General features: G+C 39.6%; 1 protein-coding gene across 5 annotated transcripts in view; it reads left to right on the forward strand.

The window, feature by feature from the left end:
* The first annotated feature begins 6,593 nt into the window (after nucleotides 1-6,593).
* CLOCK (clock circadian regulator) overlaps nucleotides 6,594-21,641 on the forward strand; it is a 68,769-nt gene continuing 53,721 nt past the window's right edge. For 2 of the 5 annotated variants that reach the window (XM_082282076.1, XM_082282080.1), the window contains exons 1-3: nucleotides 6,594-6,736; nucleotides 16,864-16,963; nucleotides 19,042-19,128. The gene's annotated coding sequence lies outside the window, so the exon portion shown is untranslated. Of the gene's footprint in view, nucleotides 6,737-7,233; nucleotides 7,369-16,863; nucleotides 16,964-19,041; nucleotides 19,129-21,641 lie in introns of those variants that run through there. The other 3 variants (XM_082282079.1, XM_082282077.1, XM_082282078.1) reach the window with 3 other exon arrangements.

Raw genomic sequence — 21,641 nt, forward strand, 5'->3', positions numbered from 1 at the left:
ATTTATTATGAATTACCATAGTAATTACTATAGTTTCACTATAACATACATTACAATTTCTGTGCTGTAATGGTGGTAGCTGCAGAACCACAGAATCACAGAATGGATCAGGCTGGGAGGGACCACAGTGGGTCATCTCGTCCAACACCCCTGCTAGAGCGGGGTCATTCTAGAGCACAGGTTACAGGATTGCATCCAGTTCTTGACTATCTCCAGTGAGGGAGATTCCACAGCCTCTCTGGGCAACCTGTTCCAGTGCTTGGTCACCCGCACAGTAAAGAAGTTCTTCCTCATATTCAACTGGAACTTCCTGTGCATCAGTTTTTGCCCATTGCCTCTTCTGCTATTGTTCGGCACTCCTGAGAAGAGCCTGGCTCCATCCTTTGACATCCTCCCTGCAGATACTTATAGACATTGATGAGGTCCCTTCTCAGTTTTCTCCTCTTGAGGCTGAACAGGCCCATTCCCTCAGCCTTTCCTCATAAGAGAGATGCTCCAGTCAATAAACCTGTGTGGTTTCAAAAGCCAGCTGTGGATCCCTAATAAACAGCTACTGTGTTTGGTTTGCCTCTTATTCGAGGTAGGTTTTAATGGCTTTTCTATTTCTTACTTCATGGAAATGTTCTTTTGAAGTTTATATTGAAGGAAGGCTCAGGGGAGACCAAATCAATGTTTATAAATACCTGAATGGAGGGTATAAAGCAAACAGAGCGAAGCTGTTTCTAGTGGTGCCCCGTGACAGGACCGGAGGCAGTGGGCACAAACTGAAACGCTGGAGGCTCCCTCCAAATATCAGGAAACCCTTTTTTACTGAGGTTGACCAAGCACTGAAATGTTGCATAGTCTTCTTCCTTGGTGATGTTCAGAAGCTGTCTGGACATGGCTCTGGACTGCCTGCTTTCAAGGGTGATGCTATTTGAGCAGGAGGGTTGAATCAGGTGACCTCCCTTCCAAGTCCAGCCATGCTGCAATTTTGGAACTCTGTGATATACAGCACACTGTTCTTAGGCATAACTGTGACACAATCAACCTTATTCAACTATTTAATAGGAGTACACCAGTCATTTTACTTACAGTACTGTACAATGTGTTTATGTATTCGAGTTCAGAAAACTTTGGCACCTTGTACCAAGACTTTAGCAGTACACTGGACATTCACATGTATATTTTTGTACATATTTTACAAGGTACTCTGCTGAGTTCTGCACAGCATTTTATTGTAACTAAGAAAAATGAGACGTGCAGTTTACACAAAATAGAGAAGCTAATGTGATCAAAACATTTTCTCTGTCTAGATTCTACCTCTACTTAATCCTGTTGCATTGTTAAAATGACTAAAATAATTCTAGGACTAATACTGTGTATCTAGTGCTGTACTCTCAGAGAACAATTCATATAAATACGTGGAAGTTGTGATCAAAACTATCATGTATTGTTGCTAGAGTATAATAACATTGTAAATATATATGTATATTTATTTTTTGTGAAAAGCAATTCTACAGTGGCTTTCAGTCACTGTAATTAATAGCTGCTTTTAGTTCAACAAATTTCAGTAAAGCTTTTTCCTTTTCTACCTTGCAAGTATTTTTATAGACAAAGACTGCCATCTACTGATTTTACATTTCAGTTTCCATTAATTGTTTTAAAACTGTCTTGTAAATACTAGTAAAAGTACTGTAGTTCCTCCTTAAACGAATCCCATTTTCAGAATCACACAAATATTTAGTACCCGCTCTAATGTTTTCTTGTGTCATCTCTGACACTGAACCGTGCCATAAATCAAATCCCTCCTGATGGGAGAGAATTTTCTAAAAGTCCTTGCAAGGAGTTTCACAGATAAACCAAGACTTTTCCTGGAGTTTCAATGCTGCTGGATAGTTGTTTATTAAGTGTTATCAGAGGAACAGAGCCACTAGTGTGACCCAGGTACAGCATAGCGCACAGAAAGCAGGAGTGAGCCAATTATCAAGATTTACATGGCCTTTTAAAGATAATTTAACCAATAGTTACTAAAAACATACTTTATTTTCACTTTACTACCGATTATTCGGTACCATGGCCAGGAACTGCGGAATTTTCTATCCAATCATTCTGCACTACTTTTACTGCAGAACATGGAGTAGAAGAAGGAGAAGGTTTAGAGAACAACAATCCTCCACTTTGATATTTTTTACTCTTATCTATTTACTACAAAGAGAAGCCCAAAACCTCTAAATTTTCACCCTGTGACATTTTTACATAGTAGTCTATCACCTAATTCACACCACTGTATTTTCTAGTTCCTGTCTGATCGTTGGTAAGTTTTCCCAAGGTTGAAGGTTAAAACAGTGCTGTTCAAGGGGGTAAGAACCCTTTAAAACAGGCAGAGAAATATTCTCAGCACTCTGGGCTCCTACAATCTCAAATGATAAATGCTTGTACAATTTGTTTGTTACTCAAGTTTCCCAAATCTGGCACTGATGAAATAAGAAAATTTATTTTAATATTATATTATTGAATAAAAATTGGCATAGAAGCCTTTCTAGCTCTAAAATTGTAAGACCTCAAGCTCAAGAGTTACTCAAACAATTTAAGTAATTGAGATGCTCTGGATATTATTTTAAAATGCATGTAAAGTGTTCCAAAGATTATTATTATTATTATTTACTTAATATTATTTTTACTTTCTAATTAGGCAGCAACACTTGCAGGAGTGGAAATGTCTTCAGAGAAGGCAAAAGTATGGGAAGCGAAGAGAAGTAAGCGTCTGCATACTGCGGAATGCAGTATGTAAAAGAAGCTTACAAATGCTCCAGAGAATGTTTGGGTTATAATTAATCTTTATTGGCCAAGGTAATTACATTCTTGTATCAGATGTAGAATACTACAATACAAAGAATTGAACTGGCAATTAAAAAACAATACCTAGAAAAATTAAATACAGAGACTAACGAAATAGCAATTGTTTGGAGGCAGTGGAATCACAGAGCATCTGAACTCCTCAATTTGTTAACTCACTTTGTGAGAGTTAATCGTTCACTTTTGTTCAAACACATGAAAGATTTATTTTGCTGTGCATGCTTATCACCATGTATGTAACCTTACTGAGATCTCTGAATTTCACTAGGAAAGTGGTATCCACTGTTTATTTGCAGATTCTTTTCTCATTAGGAGTAGTCTAACAGGATTATTCTACCTTTATTTCCCCTTTGACTTGAACAAATCAAAAACCCATTAGGAAAAGTCTCAGTTATGCAAACTTGTATATAAACTAGTGAAATACAAGGTAGGTTCATTGGAATAGCTGAACATGGGGGAATATATATGAAAGCAGAAAGTATGAGAAATACTTTTAAATAATTCACATTATGTAAATTTTTTATGTTTTTTGTAATCATTAGATTTAAAGGCCACTCTTTAAAGGTAGAAAAGGTATTTGATTATTTTTGAAAGAAAAAAAATGTACTGCAAAAAGCAAAGATTTTGCATAGAATTTATGTAAGAATATTGCCTAAGCACAGGTATTTTGCAATTTCATGGTTAGATATTTTACTGAGATAAAGTTGGGTTGGCTCTAATTTTTGTTGTTGTGAGACATATCTCGGCCTTTATTAAAAGTCAGTTCCTTCTTCTCTTGTGAGAATTTATTGCAATTATCAGAATAAACTGTAACTTGTTTTTACAGCAGAAGTTGGACAACACAAAAAACACTGATGTGATGAAACCTTGTACTGCTTGAGAAAATTTTGATTAAGATCATCTGTTCTGACATAAGTTAGTTCAAATATGGTTTTTTACTCCTTTGGTAAGCCTATTGGTAGATACCTACTGGCAGATACCACTTCTGGAAGCTTTTGTTCTGCAGATTCAAAGAGATAACTAGTAGATGCATTTCAGAGACAATGGCTAATCTGCTGTTATCTGCCACTTCAAACTAGAATGCTAGCTAGTAGTTTTAAACTTAAACAGGTCATCAGGGACTTTAGATATGATTGCACAGTCACTTCATGTATCAAAGCTGGCTACTATAAAAGTAGCATTGCTTCCCCTCAGCAGTCAGCCTCCTTCCCACTACTGTGGTTGCTGCAAGGGACACAGGCACAGTGTGTGACAGTGGAAACAAATGCAACAGGAAAAGAGCCAAACCTCCCTTTTGGTGACCCCGTCTTTGTCCAAGCAAAGTGACCACATGGTTGTAATCACAGCCATCAGATGTGACAAAGCAGCAGCAAAATCCAAGGTAATCTGCACCTTAAAACCAGATGTTTCTGGTGCTGAGTCAGTTACACTGTTTGGAAGAAAAGGTTTCAGGAATGTTAGCCAACCTTACTTTACAAGGATTATGTGGATTGTGACAGGCTTTCAAGTCAACATCCACTCATTTTAGTATTCTGGAGCGATGAGAAATTTAGTTTCAAAATCAGTTTCCTCAAACAGATCCTCTTTTGAATAGGCCATTGTGGATCAAAAAGGAGCACACTGAGCAGGTGTTTGTTCTGTGGCTCTGAACTGTATCACATGCAGGATGGTGATGGCATTTCTGTTGGAAAAATGGCCATAGTTAATGGAAGTGCACTGAAAATTTCTGCATTTCCAGCCCAGTCCAGCCCCATCATTTACCAATTCACAAAAGACCTGCTGCTCTTAATTTGGCGTTGTTTAAAAGTTATGTTGGCTGTCACACAGCCTGTGTGAGTGAAACAGAACTATCGTTACACAGCAAACTCACACTGATGACAAGAGCAGACTAATAGTATTTCTAGGAGAATAGCTTCATAAAACCACCGCAACACCTCTAAGCTGTCCTGTTCCTTCAGGATCCTATAAAATACTTCCAAAAGAGAAATAGCATTTAGAAAATGACCTTGCTTAGGCCATGGCCTTGGCAGAAAATGCAAATGTGTGTCATCTCCACAGCTGTGTTGCCTGTTTTGATCTTGTCAAAGAGTAATTTGTTACTGCAACATCGCAGTAAGCAGCTGTTATGCTCCCATTCATGCAAAGTGTGAAGAGATAGTGCAGCATCTCTACTTTTTCCTGAAGAATCATCACTGGTTGGTTACTAAAGACCTTCTGGCAAATTTGATAGATACAGCCTGATGTTATTTTTAGCCTCTGGTTTGTTTGCTGTATTCTAGTTCTGATAATTATGCATTTGAAAATATTCCCACATTTTCTCCTGGATGTTCCATTCCTGCTGTATCCTATTATCTCCACTACATTTCATCAGAGGAGCATTATCCTTTGTATGAGTAAGAGTATTATTAGTTTTTCTCATGTCACATTTTCCTCAACTGAAAGCTAGAATTAGAGTATTATGAATCAGTAACAAAACCAAGTGTTTTTATTAATGCTTTTTAGAATTCTTCCAGTGGAAAAGTCCATGGTTAGCTCTTTGGGAGCATTACTGGTAAAGAAGCTCCTGTCCCTACAGTATCTTTGCATAAGACTTTGGCCACAGTTGTGACTCAGACTGGGAAACTGAACTATCTGAAAAGTAACCCAGAAAGGAAATCCACGACAATTTGCAGTCAAGTTCTTTATTTCATTCTAGACACAAACACGAATTAAACTTCTGTAGATACTTTTACATATATTGCTATTCCGGTATCAACTGAAAAATAAAACCCTTGTAACTGGGAGAAAAAAATTGGGATTACTCACACAACATTACCCTCGAGCATTTTATTTTACAGAAAACAGCTCTCCGCTATGTTCTGCTACAGGCGTAACAGGTTTATGTTTAAATAGTCGCTGCGTATTTATCGAATGGTATTAAAAGCCTCGTACACACAAACGGGCTGAGGCAGACACTCTGGGGAGTTTCACCGGTTTATGCACAGGAAAGAAGAAACGACGGACCACCGCTGGGACGGGTTCCTTGAACCCCTAAATACCTCGGGAGGCACTTCCCGGAGAGCACCCGGGATGCCGCTTGTTCCGCTTTGGGAATGCGCGTGTGACCGCGTTCCGTGCCGGGTTCACCGTGCCGGCACGGGTGGGGAAGGGTCTCTGCGCCCGCAGCACGGTGCCCGCCCGCAGCACGGTGCCCGCCCGCAGCACGGTGTCCGCCCGCAGCACGATGCCCGCCCGCAGCACGATGTCCGCCCGCAGCACGGTGCCCGCCCGCAGCACGGTGTCCGCCCGCAGCCCGGTGTCCGCCCGCAGCACGGTGTCCGCCCGCAGCACGGTGTCCGCCCGCAGCCCGGTGCCCGCCCGCAGCACGGTGTCCGCCCGCAGCACGGTGTCCGCCCGCAGCCCGGTGCCCGCCCGCAGCCCGGCGGCCCCGCTGGCTCCGCGCCGCCGCCATTTCCCCCGGGGGGCGCGGGGTGAGCTCAGGCGAGGTGAGCCGAGGTCAGGGAGGCGCGCGCCCCCCGCGCCTGCGCGGCGCGCGCACTCCGCCCCCACCCCCCTGCGCACGCGTGGCGAGGCGCGCGCGCAGAGCTGGGGTCGCCTCCCCGGTGTCCCGTCCCCGCGCACGCGCAGCGGCGGCGGCGGCCCCGGGGTGCCGCGGGTTGCAGTGCGCGCGGCGCACGCGCGGTGGCGCGAGGCGCCGCGGCGGCCGGCGGCGGTGGGGGCTCGGCGGCGCAGGCGCGGTGGTGTCGGGGGGACTCCCGGGCCCGGGTGCTGCTGGTGCCGCCGCCGGAGGAGCAGGAGGTCCAGTCAGTCAGTGCCGGTGGGCGGCGGGCGGGGGGCTGCGCGCGGGGAGCGACGCTCGCCGGGGCAACGCGGGCGGGCAGCGGCAGCGCGGGGCCAGGTGAGCAGCGAGCGCGGCGCGAGACGGTGCGGGCGGACCCGCCGGGCCCCGGTGTGCGGTGGCGAGGGCAAGGCGGGGGGACGGCGCGGAGGCGAGCGGTGGAAGTTTGACAGTGCCGGCGTGTCTCCCGCCGCGAACTGGCGGGGCGGGAGTGCCGCGGCTGCCCTTGGGCGGGCACGGCCGCGGCCGGGGGCGGGGGGCGCTCGCGGGGCACCCGCTAGGCCCGGTGACCCACTTTGCTCCTGTCACAACTCCCGGGCGCGTCGGGAGCGCTGCCCGCCTGGCCCCGCGCCCGCGAACCGGGCAGGGCGGGCGCGGGACTCCCCGGCATCCACAGGGCCGGGCCGCGCCGGACCGAGCAGAGCTGCGGGCGGCACCTCCCCCCGCGGCCCGTCCGCCGCCGCTCCGTGGGGCGGCTCGTCCCGCGGGCGCCGGGGGCACCCGCCTGCCCCCGCCGCCCCACGCGCGGGGGAGGTTTCCGCGGCGGCCCTGCGGAGCGCGGGTGTTTACACGGCGGACGGGCGGCGGTCGGTGCTCGCTCGGCCCCGGGCCCTCCCCGCGGCGGGACAGCTCTGCGGGGCCTCGGGCTCCGGGCGGTGGCGAGAGCGTGCCCGGCGCTCTCCCTGCGGCAGGTGGGCTGGAGCTGCGGGGCTGCGTATGCACTTCGGAGGCTTTTTTTTTCCTCACCTTTTTTTTTAGTTCCGGTAACTTTATTGCGATAACTGCAGCGTGTTCACGCTCGTAAAACCTGAGGGATTCTTACTAGCCCCCAGCCCTTTTTCGAGTTACTGCGGCCTTAAAGTCAGTGTGTTAAATACTCCGTGCATGCGGGTGTGAAATACGACCAGCGAGGGACTGGAAATCCGTGGTACTTCAGTTTTGTGTTTGGGTTAAGGTGGATCAGGATTTCTGGTTGGTTTCACTTTCAAGTTCCAGCTACTTTAGGCCTCGATATAAATTGGAAATGTTTTTTTTTTTTCCATGAAGAGGAGTGTTTGTGAACTAATGAAACGTATTTGCAATGAGAATTTTGTAAGGCTGTTGTTTTCATGTGCTGGTAAGCATTAACCTACCAAGAAGCACAGGGAGAGTCAGGTACCGTTTTGGCTGGAATATGAAATGGCAGGTAGAGGTGGAGTGGCTGATCGTAGAACCTGATCCTCTAAATCCTTAAAGTATTTTTTCTTAAATGACTTCTTAAATGACTGGTTGACGAGCAGTGCTTTTGGTGGCAGTATTGACTTGACCTGGCCTGCCTCTTCCTTGCTTCAGTTGCACCAGCACAACGGTTCTTGGAGTTGTGTCCCGTAACTAGCTTGAGGAAATGATCCAGGTTAAAATTAACTACTGTTTTTGTGTTGTTTTTTTTTTTTTTTTCTTTTTAATGTGATTATATTTAACCTATATAATTTCTCTGGGAAACAGGTGTGTCAGGAGGCAAGAGGACTGTTTAAGCAAATACCCTAGCAAAAGAAGTACTTGAGAAATACATCTTGACTGTGGTAGTCCTGGCAAAGTTCAGTATGAGCAGTTGCAGTTGTTTCACAATGTTCAGTTTTACAGAAATAATATTAACTTTGTTTATAAATATCTGTGGGATTTGGGCCTGTTACTTGAAATTGGACAGAATTTGATTGTTGTAATTGAGGGATTCTACTTGAAAGTAACTCTGCTTTTTAATTTAACTGTTATTAATTTTCATACATATCCACTTAAGATACTTCCTCAAACTTGTTACAGACACTGCTTTCAGATTACCAGACATAATGTATTTGGTTTAGGTTCTTTTTGTAGAATATGACAACTTGTCTGAGAATTTTGTTGGTAAGGCAAGGGTTACTGCTTCTTAACAAACAATTCAAACAGGGAAAAAAACCCCAAACTTCCGGGTTGATATTTAATAGTTTAAGGTGCCATTCAGCCATGTCTTGTTTTTTATTTCTTCCGCTTCATGTTCTTACATGGAAAAGCTTAACACATTCAGGCAAAATAAAAGAATGTGAGGAAAGCAGAGTGTTTTCATTACTAATACTCTTCTAAGGACCCCAAAACCTCTGCTGTAGGTAACTTTACTCTCTTTGTACTAAGCAATCTAAAAACTGAGTGGTAATTTAATTTGTAGTGTTAGTTAATTAGCTTCTTAGTATAGAATTTCACAGAAGTCATGAATCTTTGTGGTTGGATTGGTCTTGCAAAAGAAATTGCTGCTTTTAAGAGCTTTGAGCTTTTGCTTTTTTCCCCCCTGTATTTTAAATTTCTGCAAAAAGATGAAGATACAAACTAGTAGTAGAGTTATTGCCCCCCACCTTCTCCACATGTTCTTTATATGGAATGTTTTTATCAACTTGGAAAGTTGTGAATTTTTTATTAAAAACCAATAAACTTGTGTTGAAAATAGTTGTGAATCAAAAATGCAGTTTTCTTCACTAGGTAATGTCCTTATTTGAAACAGCTCCTTTTTTATCTGTGCTTTCCTTTAGGAGGTACATATAATTTGTTGTCAGTGCCTCATGGTTTCAACTTAGTTTAATAGATGAAGACTATGGATAGCTCTCCTCTAAGAATAGAAAATTAGTATCCTAATACAGTTTTAAATACAAAATATCATTCAGAAGAAGTGGAATTATAGCTGAAAAAGGCCTTTTCATCACCTTGTAATGAATTCGTTTTTCTTGAGGCAAAGACTTTGGTAGATCTCTGAAGTAAAGAAAAGTTCACTTTAGTGTTTTAGCCTTTTTAAAGTACTAGCTTCCCTATGAACACTGGATACTGTAAAGGCCAAATGAGAAAGCAGATGCGGAACTGTTTCTGAGGGTTGGTGATATTAGTAGGTAGTGGCATAGCAAAGTCAGTAGTGGTTGTTCCTACCATTCTTACTTTCTGTTTATTTACTTCGCAAAGTATTTTTAACCTTTCACTGTTGATGAGCTGCTTCACCCCTGAAGGGGTGGCACAAGACCAGGAGGGTCACCAGGCTGTTGGGCGAACAGTAGCTGTTTTACAGTAGCTTTATCTCTAAAGGAGAAAAAAAGTGTGAGACTACAGATAGTGACCAAACCATTCAGCTGTTTCTCTCATCTTAAGCTAATGCTGAATTATTGTTAGTAATATTGGCATTATTATTTTGGAGCCAGTGGTCTTTCAGAATAAAAAGACGTGTTGGAAGCACCAACTTCTTAGCAGAATCTCAAATGAAAGATTCCAGTGTCTCTCTGTAATTCTGGCTCAAGCAAGTTTGGCTATATCTGTTAGGAAGGTACCTCATTCACTTCTGTGGGTGGTCCATGTGGGGAAAGGAACTTACTAGTATGGTTGGTTGTTTTGTTAACTCAATGGGAATCTGTAATAATTTGAAACTCTGTCAGACATTGCACTGTTTATTTGTTGTAGGACTTAAAAGATGTGAAATGCAAAATCATGGAAGAGAAAGGAGACTCAGGGTTCATGCAGCTGTGTACTGCCCTGAAGGATTGAATTCTCTATCCCTATTGCTGCCACAAAATTCCTTTGTCATGTAAAAGCCACTTTAATTTTGGCATACCTCACGCCTGAGTATTTAAATTTATAGTCTTAATGTTCTCTTACCATACTTCTTGTGTATATTATAAATTCTTTTTCATAGCCGCTTTTAGAATATATAATCATATACATAAAACATTTTGGTCCTCTGTGGTTGTCATGTATTTAATATTATGTGGAAGCAACAAAGCTTCACAGATTCTTTCAGCAGTTTAGATCTGCACACTTTGGACTCTTTCCAACAGTTAGATTTTGTTATTAAAATCAGTGAATTAGTTTTCTTATTGTGTACTGATGTTCTGAGAAACATTGCTGAGTATGTTATGAAATCATCATTAGTAGTATTAATATTTTATTAAATATAGATCCTTAAAAATTAGTTATATATATGAGATTCAAGACTGATAATGACTTATATTTAGAGTGTGATGCTTTTGAAGTTTAGTAGATACTATGGGCATTCCTCATATTCATGATAAAAATGTAGCCAAATTAGGCATAAATGTGGCTACTTCAATGCTTTGTTCCTAAAACTGTGTGTTTGATAATCTCAGGGTATGTGAGAAGGCTTCAGTTTTGAGGCTAATGTCATTTTACCGATAATGACAGCTTGGTACTACAAGATAAACGGCGTTAGACTATTATGTTTTTTTAGAATAGAAGAGAACACTTTTTGGAGTAAGACAGATCCAATTAAAGTGGAATTTAAAAATAAATGTATGTGAAGTCATTTTTCTATAGAGGTCCTTCTAGAGTTCCATTAAAAAGGATGTTTGCAGGTACCTCTGAGATGGTTTTTGATGTATGTTATTTTGGTATATGGCCAGATCCATAAAATAATACAGAGGAGTAAAAATAGATTTAGATGCATTTTGTGTGTCCAGCCCCAAATAAAATTTGTAGCCATGTTAGAGGTTTCTGGGTTTTCACTAGTGAAGTTTTCCAAAGCTGAACATTGAAGTTTTGTTCTCATTCACATCTTCCAGAATCTTATCACAACTGAGCATCTTGGCTTCTAAATCTATTTACTATTCATAAATTAGGCAATCTGTAAATTAGGCCTTCACTTGTTCAAAGGCATGTTCAAACCACACCTCAGGCACACCTATGGAATTGGACTTGGACCAAAACCCTGTGGTGACTCTCCCTTTTGCTCAGGAGCACAAAGGAGTGAGGAGGAAGAGGTTTTGTTCATGTCTCCTTTAAAAAATAGAAACTCCCAAAATAAACAACAAACCAACAAAACTCCAAAGCCTAGAACCTCACTTTTCCTTGCAGACAAGATGACTAAAGTCTAATTGGGCTAAAGAGCTATACTAGGCCAGTTGTTTTCTTGGAGGAAAAGGAGATGATAGATATACCTGAATTCTGGCCTGTGTTCTATTTAAAATTTTGAATGCCATTACGAACTGGAAACCATGATTTGTGTCTCGTGTTTGCTGCCCTTCTGCCTAGAGAGGCATGCATACTGCTGGTGCTGCTCTGTCCAGCAAAGCTTTGCTGTTTATCTTTGCTTCCATATTCTGAAAATTGCCACTGAAGTGAGAAGTTAGGAGTTGATGCATCTTCCCAATGTGATGCAGAGCCTGCTGAGAGATTATGGTTTAAACACCATTTGGCAGAGTAGAGATTGGCTTTCCACTTTCTGTGTTCCAGGTTAGTATGCTGTAACCCTGTGCTGCTGGACAAAATGAGAGCACATCTTTTCCCCTGCTGGCATGTTAAAAGAATATATTACTCCTGCTTTGTTGGGAAAAGCTTAGCTATGTGTATGACAAGGACAGGGACCAGGATTGTGACTACAATCTTACCTGTGCCCTAGGCCTTCAGAAACAGGTGAAGGCAAAATACTGTGTTCACTGGTTACTTACATAGTTTGCATCTCTATTAACTTTCGTAAAAGTCTTGCTGAGTGATACAACTCTCCCTGGCTTTGGTACTTAAGAATTGTAGATCCTTTTGTATGGAATCCCCTTTTTGTGCCCTGTTTTAGTGAAGACTGTACTGCTTTGGCGTTGTGCTGCCTATTACAGCCAGAGCAGGCAGCAGAAGTTGCTAACCACATTGCATGGTAGTGGTCTTGCTGTGGGACGCTTAGAAAAGGAGGAATACCTGGGAATGGGGTGATCATCCAGCATGATGTCAGAATTTTAAGTGATTTATAGTAGGGAATAGTATTGCTAATGACCTCATCTACAAGATGTTTTTAGCCTGTAGCTCCACAAGTTTGTGAGCGTATCTCCATTGCTTGCAGAAGAATGATCCCAGATCCCGTAAGTGTGTCATCATCTGCCGAACTGGTAGATCTCCAGAAAGTTTCAGCACTTTCTTCATTGGGGCAAGTATTTGTGAACATAGAGGAGCCAGGCTGGACTGTGAGAAGTGGCTCTTGTAGGAGATTAATATGTTAGTTTCCTAATGTGCATTAGAAACACTGAGGAAATATATATTTTTACATCTTAAATTATGATCTTAATGAGAGTATGAGATACTAAGCTGCCTAGAAAAAAGATACTTTAAAATACATTAATACAGCTAATTTAATATTTCAAATTCTGAGAATCCTGCTGGTGTTATAAATAAAACTTAAGTCTCCATTTTTACATTTGAATAAAGTTTTTAATGAAATAGTAAAGAATAGTTTCTGGCATTTAAGGGTATTTGAAGTGTTTGGTGGCTATTGCATTGCATGTTAAATGCAATTTCAGCAACTGCTTGTTGAGGTTTGGCTATTACTGACGTGCACCCTGGCAGAATAATGTTCTAGGAGTTTAGTGGTTGCTGTTGAGAGATGGTTGTGAATACAGACAAGGTTAACTCCTGCTGGTGTGCTAAGGTAGGAGGTATGTAATTTTTCAGTTTACTCTTACTAGAGACATGTTAAAGGTTTGGATTTTCGTCAGTCATCCAAAAGCCTCCAGATACATTAGGAGAAAAAACCTGTCTTGTTTCATGTGGTAACTTTCCCAGTCCATAGTTTCCCAAAGCTTTGTTTGAAACCTATGTATGAAGTTGTAAAAAGATAAATCAAAAAATATTTTGCCACAATCTGCTTATTTCTCTTGGCTCAGTAAACAACTAGGAAATTTTCCTCGATTAAAAGCTGTAGGGAGTTACCTTTTTTTAAGCCTGATTTCCTAAGAAAATGTGATTTATGCTTTTTCCTTGTTTTCTCTCATTCTTTCCTTACATATTCACCAGTAGCTTTTGAAATAGTTGACCAGCTGTAGCCATGTTTGTAGGAGGGATGGAAATTGCAGACTGTAGTGTTACCACAGGTTTTGGGAAAATAGGCAAGCTGGGTAGAGAAAAATGTGTCACTGCCCGCTCTTGAGAGCCAGATAATGCAATGGGGTTTTGGTACTGACCTGTTTTTTTTAGCATGCAGTAAGTCTGTGTTGGATAGGAGAACGGGAGTTGTGTGTGTCATCAGGGCTTGAGGAGACAGGAGGAACATTGGGCTGTTTTGGAAAGGGATCGGGACCAAGAATACTGTAGTGTGATATTATAGCAAAATAATAATAATAATAATACTGTCTTTCAGTATAAGAACAAAAGACTGTTTCCCAAGTCAGATTTCCAGTAAGCTCACTCCTCTGTCTTGTGACACGGAGTTACTGGTTGAAAAGCAGGAGCTGAACTTATGTCTAGAATGGCATTTCTCGTCTTCTTTCCTGTCTGGCCTGTATTTGCAGTACCTATTTATCATGATAAACAGCAGACTGAAATCTACCTTTTTATGTTCAACTTGAAGATTTTTATCAAGTCTCAATAGAGAAATATCTCCTGCTGGTTGGCTTAGAAAAACTCAAAAACTTAGTAATGGTAAAAGTGAAGAAAACTTTTTTAGCTTGTGCTGCTTTCATTTCTAGAGAATTCTCTGCTGTATAATATGAAATATACCTGTCAAGCCTTTAGTGACCAACATAATCTTAACAAATTGTAATTTATTGATTTCAAGTGTTAAAATAGTTCATTTTCAAAATATCATAGCAGACTGCAAAATCGGTGGTTTTGGCTTGTGCTTATTTTAAAGTAGTTTTCATAGTAACAACAAATACTCTAAAGGAAACTGGATTTTCCTCTACTGTGAGTAGAAAAGCAAGTAGCAACATGAATCACAGCTTCCAAGAACTGTCAGGATAGGAATGCAGATGCTCTCTTAAACACACACACACACACACACACATATACACACACTTTCCTGTCAGTTTTAATGTAGTAATGTGATTTAATATAGTTTTCTTGCCATCCACAGCAGCAACATCCATTGTATGTAACCAAGCTACTACTAGCAGTTGTGTATTTAGAACTATGGTTTGGAGCTAGTACGGTAGTTCCACTGATAGTTCTCTAACATCTCAGCAATTTTGCATGTAATATAATTTTCTGGAAATGTTCATGTTGTTAAAATGTTCTACTTCATTTTTTTATGTCGTCTTTTTTTCCAGCTCAGAAGCTTTAGCTAAACATTTTGTGCTGCCTTAAAGCTTTTAATGATGTTTCATGGAAAATAAGATAGAGTTTCAGCCTTGAGAAGCTTGTGATCTGAATTTCACTGACATAGAAAATGAGGAGAATGACCTCAGAAATGGGGACAAGGATTCAAATTAATAAGCGAGTTGTAGTGAGTGAATTAAAGTTTCATTTCTAAGAACGTAAGATAGATCAACAACAAGTAATATGGAGAATACAGAAGCAAAAGACAGCATAAAGCAAGTCCAAATAATACAGGGATTTGGAGGAAAAGAAGCAAAATATTTTACAGGATCTTGATAGCATAGTGAAATCAGAAAAGTAGTCTGAATCAAGAGGAAGAATAACTAGAAGGTTTTTAGAAATAGGGCAGGAAAAAGAGTTGTAGAAACTTACAAATTATGTTGATGGGTTTAGCTCTTCTGAAGAAAAAATGAGACAGGAAAAGGATTTGAGTATATGCTGTTTTGATCAGTTTGGCAGGGAGGTTAGGACATAAATTCTAGTACTAAGATTTTTTTTTTTAACTCTAAGAAATTTAGCTGTCACTCGAACTTGCTTTTAAAGTAAGTGGCAAAACAACAGACAGCTGTGCCTGAAAATTTCATCTCAGGCATTCCTGTTGCTCTGTCACTATCTTCTATTACACACAGTTTTTCTACAAGCTGGAGGATTTCATATGAATTTCAGTACAATTGAGGGTGCGACTATGAAGTTTTTAACATCAGTGGTGATTGACATACTATCATTTTATCTAAGTCAAAAAGATCACAAACTTTTTTCACTAAAATAACTGAAATTGCTTTTCCAAATTATTTTAGGTAAATTTGTAGTGCCTTTATATAGACAATTAGATTTATGGTTGATTCAGATTGATATACATTAAACTTTGTGTTGTCGACATAAGAAATGAAAAATAATCTTTCATAAACTGGGATAGATTTTTTTTAAATGCACCTAGACTTCCTGCCCTGTAGAATATAGTTTACCATTTCTTATCTATATACTGGTATTTGATTCAAAACATTGATTTCTAACATTAGAATATTTCATTTGACTACATAGAAAAATAGATATGTAGGTGATAATGGTCTGCTTTTCTTATCCCATTAGATTTGGCAGTAGATCTTCCTCAAACATTGGCATTCTTCCTCAGTTTGACAGCTTCTTCTTTCTGTTATATGTACTGGGGGACAAGGTGGTAAAGAGCAGGTTTAGAAGTTACTTTGTGTTGGTTATATTATGTCAAAGGAAATCCACCTATCCTTGCATACAGTGGAAGGGAATAGATTTATGTGTGCCTTAAAGGATATGCTTTGCCACGTGGGAGTGCTGAATAGAAAATATCAACAGTGGGTAACTAGCAGGAGATTTTCCAGCAGGATTGTCATGAGTTAGGTGATATTACCAAGTTGGTGCGTGTGTATTTAAAACACAGTGCGGTGTGTAGGAATACAGAATTTCTGATCTGTAGCAGGTGGGGAGCTATTTCTTCGTTGAATGAATATTTGTGTATAGAAATCTCTGTTGTATAGTTAGCTTTTGCTCAGCACATCTTACTGATACTAGTTTTTTATTAGCGAGGGAGGTTTGATTCGTGAGTGGATGGAGTCTTGTGCTGTTGCATGCCATGTTTTCTGAGAGTTTCAGGTTGTGTTCTGAGGTAGCTCACGTGTCCTGTTTGAACCGTAGTACACACAGTTAAGTTTTATTGATGCATTTTCTTTCCAGAAGTTTGCATAGTGTATTACTGATGATCTGCAAGGTCATAATACAATCCAAAGTAATTGTAATGCAATAATTGTAATATTAATGCTTTGTAGACATCGTTACGTTCTGTAAATTTTATGTTACCATTGGGATATTGCATTTGTCTCACATTTGTTTGGATTTCAGACAGCGCCAGAGCTACATAAAAGGTGGTATCCAATGTTGAAGTTCTCCTTCATGAGTATTTACTTCGCTATACTGAATAGAGGAATTGGAAAGTAAAATTTTGGACAATTTAAGGATGCATATAAAATGACTGAAATGGCAGGAGAGAAAACAGAAATAATCAAGGGCTCATCCCCGGAAGTTGTTTTGAACAGAATAACTTTTATTAAACTGTGGGTTTTTCTGTTGTTTTTCAGAAGATTGTGCCAAAGAAGACTTACTCAGATGACATCACATTTGGACTACTAATGCTACCCACCCACTCTACAAGGCACAATGTATTTCTAGGTAATTTAAGTAAGTATGTAGATTTTATTGCTACTAGAACAGTAATGCTTTAAACAGAAACATCTATTTTCAACCTCAGGCAAGGTAGACATTCCACTTCAATTTGATATTCAAATTAATGGTGTGTGTGGGCAAGAATAAACTTCAAATAAGCTTTTTTATAAGCATTTATCCTGTACACTGGAGCATGGAATGAAACAACTGAACTGTACCTGAGCTGCCTTGGAAACTATAAGGAAGAAAACCCAGACCTTATGAAGGCACTGTCCCCAGAAATACAGTGTGCTAATGTGGCCCTGTGGTTTCTGGAGACTAAACTAATATCTCTCCCAGGGTTGTGTTGTGGTGACTGAGCAGATGTACTGCCATGCTCACTGCTTTTCTTAGTGGTTTTTGTTTGTTTGTTTGTTTGTTTTGGATTTTTTTTTTTGCAGATGCTTTTGTTAAAGTTGAGATTACTTAATACCCCATTCATGTAAGGATATAGAAGAAGAATGCATCTTACTGGGTTCAAGTACCAATATCTCTGTTCACATGTCACCTTTCTTATGAAAGGATTGCTTCTCCCCACTTCCTTGACTGGGCACTGTGTACTGTCCAGCTGAGGATGGGCCAGGAGGTGCAGATTTTCATCTTTGCAAGATTTGTCCATGTTGTATCTTGCAGTAAGATTACTGGTTGCTTTGTGCATCACACGGAGGGAAGCACAGAACAGCAGGGTAGTTTGCTTATGGTTCATCTTTTGAGCAACAAAGGGGTTTTGATTCAATGTATCATGAGGATCATGGCCATGGCCCTCTGTAGATTCCATAAATGTGTTTTTATGTTTCATCTTTCTAAGGAGGTGTTATTTTTCAGATTTTGTGTTGTTTTTTGACTGGCTCAAAACATATACTTTTATACTGGGTCAAAAAAAACCCCAAGAAATTGATCTATTTTTGTAGATCAGACATTGTTCCAATCTTGCTGCAGCAGGATTATTTTTTCTTGCTGGCAGAAAACCTTCCTGTATTCCTAGTAGCTTATAATGCATTGGAGGTGCTTGGTCATGCATGAAGTTTGGTCATGAATGGAATTACAGGTAGCAGTGCTTGCAGTTAATGATGCTTGACACTTTCTATTCCAGAACCCTGGTTTTAGTTGCTTATAATTTAGTAAGACTTAAATCTCTGTGTTATATGTCTCCTTCACCTAAAATTCAACCAAACATCAGCTTGTGTCAAGAGAATGAGTTGAGAGGGCAGAACATACTGTTTTCTTGATGCAAAATGCAGTGACAATCTTGCCACTGGAAAAATAAAGCACCTGCATATGCTGGAGCAAGCACTCAAGTTTTTAGGAGAAACAAATTGTTATGCTGCAGTATCAGCCTGCTTTTTTTCTGCTATCCCACTTACATTAGGCAGCATGATAGATTTCTGAAAATATGTTTTGTACCAGTTCAGTGAATTTCCTAAATCCTTTTCTTCTGTCCAAATCAGATGAGGTAGATCTATTCCAAATCCTTTTAGTCATAAGCAGACAGAGCTACTGAGCATGTTGTAGCTGGACTGTGAGAAGTAAACAGGTCTAATCTCCTCCACTCCATTGTAGTGTCAAGTACAAACATTTGAGTAAGAAGATTTTCTTCTGTACTCTTTGTGCTTTTCCTTAACCCTATGACCCATCTACTCTTGATTTGGTCCTTCAGATTCTGCTTCAGCAGTATATTTCCATAAGTGTTGTCCATTTTTTCATTCAATTTTTCTCTATTCTTTGCTTTTTCTCTTTATTTCTACTCTTATTTTCACATCACATAGTAATAAAATTGATGATTTTGAGCAGTGCAGGCTGTGTGTGGTTAAAAGTTATGAAATACTTCTTTTTGAGCATCCTGAAAACCTCTGTGTGTTGTGCATCTATGGTGTTGCTTTTCAAGTGACATTTTTAGAACATGACAACCATATTTCTTCTGAAATGGAAAGGCAATATACTTTAAATTTTCAAATTATGTGCATGTGAAAATTTGTATAGTGTTTTTCTTAAAAAACAATTTCAAGACAATTCTCTAAAGAGAACTGATTTTTTTTGTTTTCATCTAAATTTAGCAAATGTAGAGAGAAGCCCATTCTTTCATTTGCGAAATCTTCTGGAAATTTATTTGGATGTTGTATACTGAACGTCAGTGAAACTAGGTGAGTCTGAATATTTTGGTTATTCTAAGCAACTAATGAATTGATTGTATGTGAAAAAAAAGATTAAAAAATCCTGTTTGTAACTTACAGTTCTAGGAGAAACTCTGGCATATAACCTAAAATCTAGAGGACTAAATTATTAAATAAATAACATAGCCAAGAGAAAAAAGGGCAGAGATTAAGCAATGTATTCCTGGCTTTACATCTAAGGTAAAAAGCTGTGTATACACCAAATATATTTTATCTAGTGTTTCTTTAATGAAATTCTTGCATTCCATAAATTGCTTGATTAGCTTCCTGTAGTATTTCTGTGTTCCTGTGGTTGTTCTCCGAGATGATGTTTAGAACCGGGCTGATTTCAGTCTTACAGTAGACTAATATTCCCATGTCATTAATCTGATTTTTCTCAATTCCCATAGTTGGTTACCACTGGATTTAGAAATCAATTTGAGTCATTGCAGTATACCATGATTACCTTTATCCCTTTTAAATTTTGTTTGAGTTAGGGCAAGTTAAATCACAGTAGTAGTGCTTACAGATGTGACTCAGAGTATACTATCTGAATTTCCAGGGGAAAAACAATACTGACACCTCTGTCTGAAAGTTCAGAGATGCAAGAATATTTATTTTTCCCTTACTGTATTTAATAGCACAGGTAATAGGAGGAAATGAATGAATGAATAAATGAAAGGCTGAAAGAAATAAGGTAGAAAGAAGAAGAGAAATAAAATATTTGAAGTGAGAAAACAGGGCATAAAAGATGAAGTAAATAAGCAAAGAAAAAAGAAATGAAGCCTAAGGAATAGGGATATTTTGATTTATGTCTTCTGCTGAATTCTGGCACAGGGGAAATAAATTTTTTGTAGAAGCCAGTAAATGGTATTTTATAATTTTTTTTTTTAATTGTGAGGCATTTTGAAGAATGCTTACAGAATTTTTCTAAAGCCTTTCAGTGCCATCAAGTATTCTCTTTTGTGACATGACATCTCTGTTGATTAGTCCGGTTTGAAAAGGTAGGGTGTAACTCCAATATATGCATTACAGTTGTGATTTGGATGATTAAAACTGCTTTGGAGGAAATCTCACTGTTGTCTCCCCGTATCATGTACTTGCTCAATGTGTTTGAACTCCATGTCTTTCTCAGAAGACTAGTCTGTGAGTTCTGCTGAAGGTGCAAAGTGCTCTTCTGTCTCTACTGGGGACATAGAGTTCTGCATCAATCATGAAATTCCTGGAAAAATTTGAATGGTCCATGTGATAGTGATGTTTGCTGCTGGAGACCAGATGAAATCTAATCCAAAATAAACCCTCTTGAACAGCTAGCATAGGAGTGTCAGCACCAGCTGCTTTGATCTACTGATCCATTTCTACGGTTTCACATTACTTTCTAGTGGGGACAGAGTCATAATTGTTCACATTGGTTATAGGTCAGTAGATGAGGGCAGTGAATCTCTAAGATCTGTGTATCTCTGCTACAAATCCAGCCATAAGTTTGGGTGCTGATTTTGAAAAATTTTGAAGTGCCAAGAATACTTTTTTTCAATTTTGTTAATATAAACTGTCAATGAATACTGTTTTTTTCAATTTTGTTAATATAAACTGTCAATAAATACTATAAATGACAGAAGTTCAAACGACTAAATCGTAACTGACTTTTGTAATTCTGATTGATTAGTTTGGGTTTTTGCCGTGTTTATATTTTTAAATTGTTAAATAGAGGAGTCTTCCGGTTTCTTTCATTTTAAAATTTTGGTATGGAACTCTAAAATATGTATGCTTCCCACCCCAAATGTTTTGCTTGAACTGTTCATCTGCATTGACAAAAACCCCAAGGCCAGTGTTTTATGGCAGCCATTAAGTAAGAACAAGACAAAAACTGAAAAAGTGTTGGTCTTCGCAGGTGTTTGCAGTTATTACCCTTTCTCATGCCTTAGCTGTCATGAATCATGACAGACTTTTTTTTTTTTTTGCCTGGAATGAATTCCTTGGTTGTTAAGGTTTTGAAAATCTAAGTAATATTTAGGTGCTGGTGTTAAATAATTTTATTTCTACATAGCAGTTGAAAGAGTCCTCTCCATCTGCCCTGTTTAATTTTAAGTTCAGAGTTTCCCAAGAATTTTGCATGCTTAATGGTAGCATAATATCCCACATATCTATGCCAGTGATTAGGACTAAATTCAGTTATGTTTCTTGTTTATTAGATCCTTGCAGAATCTAAATCTTGGCTTTCAGCATTTTTTCCAGAAAATTTCTGGGATTCAGTTAAGGTTTCTGTTGATAAGGACGTTTAAACCTACAGCCTTTTAATATAATCATTAAAATCTTCCCAAAACTACTAAGGTTGTAACAGCACAAGTAGCAGCAACATTTTGAAACGGTTTGAAAAAAATCACTGGCTTTAATAAAAACAATAAAGTTATTTGCAGTATTATTTAATTTGTTCAAAATTGAGATACAAGCCTCAATTTAAAATGAAGAAAAATGTTGAGAGTCAAAATGTGAGTTGTAAGCCA

Source organism: Coloeus monedula (genome assembly GCF_965178545.1).
Source record: "Coloeus monedula genome assembly, chromosome: 5".
NCBI classification, from domain to species: Eukaryota; Metazoa; Chordata; class Aves; order Passeriformes; family Corvidae; genus Coloeus; species Coloeus monedula.